We start from the raw sequence: 3,522 nt of genomic DNA, 5'->3' as shown, positions 1-3,522 counted from the left end.
CGGGAGACTCCGGTGTCCGATCAACAAGCCAGCAAATGGAGCTGGGGAGGCAGAGCGCTGGGCTCGCGCGCACGAAGCCCTGGGTTCGAGTCCGCAGCACCCCAGACACAAAAGCCGCAAGGGGCGCCGTGGCTCAAGGGGGCGAGCGCCCGCCTGCGGCCAAAGCAGCCCAGGGACGGCGCCCGGGCCCCGAGTTCGAGGCCCGGGACTGGCACAAAAATAGGAAAACACCGAGTAAAGCCACAGCCAAATATCAGCATCAAATATGCGCAAACTTTGCAAGTCAAAGCCGAGGGCCAGAGAGGACTCGGTCCCCACTCTCCCGGCTGTTTCTTTTTCTTGTCCCAGGCGCGGGCCTTGAACTCAGGGCCTGGGCGCTGTCCCTCAGCTCTTCAGCTCTAGGCTAGCGCTCTACCACTTGAGCCACAGCGCCACTTCCGGTTTTCTGGTGGTTCATGGGAGATCAGAGTCTCCCAGACTTTCCTGCCAGGCTGGCTTTGAACCCAGATCCTCAGATCTCAGCCTCCCGAGTAACTGGGATGACAGGCGGGGGCACCAGCGCCCGGCCCCCCTGGGATCTTTAACACAGGGCTCAGTGTCTCCGGGTTTCAGGCTGCAGTTCTCAGGTCTATGAAGTTTAGCCCTCAGACATCCTTCCAGGCCTGTCTGGAAGGCCCCGCCCGCATCATGGGCCTGTACACACAAGTACCCGGCCCGTGGCTCCCAGCCAGCAACACGCCCAGTCCACAGGGCTGTGAGTAGCACCTCATTCCTAAGGAGGCCAGAGCAGGCAGACACCTGCCGCCATCCCTCCGCTCCTGCACAGGACGGAAAACGCAAGAGAGCCCCACACTGGCATCCCAGCTCCTCAGGAGGCTGAGATCCGGAGGATCGAGGTTCAGAGCCAGCCTGAGGCTGACCAATCTGACCAGCACTATGTGGTCCAATTAACTAGTACAAAAGCCAGGAGCGGAGCTGTAGCTCAAGTGGAAGAGCGCCAACCTTGAGCCAAAGCAAAAGACCACGGGAGACAGTGAGGCCCTGAGTTCAAGTCCCAATAGTGGCACAAAAATAAAACAGGAACTAGGCAGCAGTGGCTCCTGCCTGTCATCCCAGCTACTCAGGAGGCTGAGAGCTGAGGATCGTGGTTCAAGGCCAGCCCGGGCAGGAAAAACTCTGTGAGCCTCTGATCTCCCATGAACCACCAAAAAACCGGAAGTGGCGCTGTGGTTCAAATGGTAGAGCACCCACCTTGAGCAAAAGAGCTCAGGGACAGCGCCCAGGCCCTGAGTTCAAGCCCCAGGATAGAACAAAAAATAAAATATCAATATAAATAGCATCCTCAAGTGCTCATCCTGATCTCCACCCTCCTCCCCCTCCTCCTCCTCTTTGCCCTACCTAGAACTTCCAAGGAGTGGTTACCCCCTCCCCCACCCACCCCTCCCTCCCCCTCCTCCACCATGGAAATTATGCAAAGCCAAAGGGCCGCTTCGCCATTCCAGAAACCCACATATCTTCTAGACTTTTCTGCGTCAGAGCACCCCAGCCTCTGAGCCACAGCGGCGTGTTTTTAAATACCCTTTGACCTGTTAGTCCTGCAGCTGGAGGGAATCTCCTGGCTCAGAAGGAGAAGACACTCAGGAGGCTGAGATCTGAGGATCGTGGCTCGAGGCCAGTCCGGGCAGAAAAGTCCGTGAGACTCTGATCTCCAATGAACTGCCGGGAAAAGCTGGTAGTGGAGCTGTGGTTCGAGTGGTAGAGCGCCACCACGGAGACTGGGGCCGCCCCCGGCCCCTTCGCTGGGATGGCAGGAATCTGCTCCCCACGCAGCCTCCTGCGGCACAGGATGGTCTCCCAGACTTTTCTACCCGTTCTAACCGAGAACCACAATCCCCCCGTGTGAGCAGGCCCCGCACGCTGTGCATTGGTAAAGGGGGCTCTCTCCCACTTTCCTGTCTAGATTGGCCTCAAAACACGATCCTCCGCTTCTAGCCTCCCACCTTTTCTGCCTGGACTGGCCTCACACCAGGATCCTCCCCACAGATAGAATTACACTGTCAGCTCTTGCTAAAGAACCTAGGAAAATACTTTGTTTTCTTTTTCTTGTGTCAGTCCTGGGGCTTGAACTCGGAGCCTGGGCGCCGCTGCCCCTGAGGGGTTTTTTTCTCAAGGCTGGCGCTCTACCACTTGAGCCACGGCTCCGCCTTCCAGCATTCTCCTGGGTTATTGGAGATGAAAGCGTCCCATGGATTTTCCTGCCCAGTGATCCTCCCGTCTCAGCCTCCCGAGGTGGCTGGGATGGCAGGCGTGGGCACCGGCGCCCGGCTCACCTCCCCGCCGGGGCTCCCCTCGGATCCCCCTCATGCTGAACTCACTGGAAGTGTCCTTAAGCCTCCCACGCTACCAGATGAAGTGGCATCATGCCTCAGTTTCCCCCTTCTCTGTCTGGGGAGGAGGGGGTCCCTGGCGGAGTCCTGACACAGCAAAAGTCAGGGGCTCAGTTCCAGAGTTAAATACTGAAGCTTGATCGCTTTTTTCCCCCCTCGCTTGGCTTTGTATGAAATGCCAAAGCTGCCGGGCTCTGTGGCTCCTGCCTGCCATCCCAGCCACTCAGGAGGCCGAGATCTGAGGATCGCAGTTCAAAGCCAGCCCAGGGCAGGAAAGTCTGTGAGACTCTGATCTCCCATGAACCACCAGAAAACCAGAAGTGGCGCTGTGGCTCAAGTGGTAGAGCGCCAGCCTTGAGCTGAAGAGCTGGGGGACAGCGCCCAGGCCCAGAGTTCAAGACCCATGACCGACACAACAAAGATAAGAAAAAAGCCCAGGCGTGGGGTGGAAGTCCCAGTCCATGCGGCCCGCAGGGAGCCTCCAGGCAGCCCCAGCCCCGCAGGGCGGTTCAGTTCCCCAGCGGAGACCTGGCTGGGAGTTCACCTGAGCCTGGAGCGGGGGAGAGAGAGTGAGCACGCGGCTCCCAGAGGCTCTCCCCCGGGAAGCCATTAGGAAAGCTGCCCGAAATCCCAGCTCCTCCGGAGGCTGAGACCCTGAGGATCGTGGTTCGAGGCCAGCCCGGGCAGGAAAGGCCCTGAGACTCTGATCTCCAAGGAACCACCAGAAAACCGGACGTGGCGCTGTGGCTCAAGTGGTAGAGCGCCAGCCTGGAGCTGAAGAGCTGAGGGACAGCGCCCAGGCCCTGAGTTCAAGACCAACCACACACACACACACACACACACACACACACACACACGCCCCGGGGCTCGAGCCCGGCCTCATTCACCCCCCAAGTGTCTTCCAGGCGCCCCTGGCCCCGCTGCCGCCCCAGCCGCTCAGGAGGCTGAGCTCTGAGGACCGCGGTTCGAGGCCAGCCCGGGCAGGAAAGGCCCTGAGACTCTGATCTCCCAGGAAACCACTAGAAAACCGGCTCGAGGGGCGCAGCGCCCGCCCGGAGCGCCAAAGTGTCCCAGGCAGCGTCCGGGCCGCGAGTTCAAGTCCTGCCCGCACCCGTGTGCGCACGCGCGCGCGCCA

Source organism: Dipodomys ordii, unplaced genomic scaffold (genome assembly GCF_000151885.1).
Source record: "Dipodomys ordii isolate 6190 unplaced genomic scaffold, Dord_2.0 Scaffold69, whole genome shotgun sequence".
NCBI lineage: Eukaryota > Metazoa > Chordata > Mammalia > Rodentia > Heteromyidae > Dipodomys > Dipodomys ordii.
Note: the sequence above shows the minus strand (reverse complement) of the source record.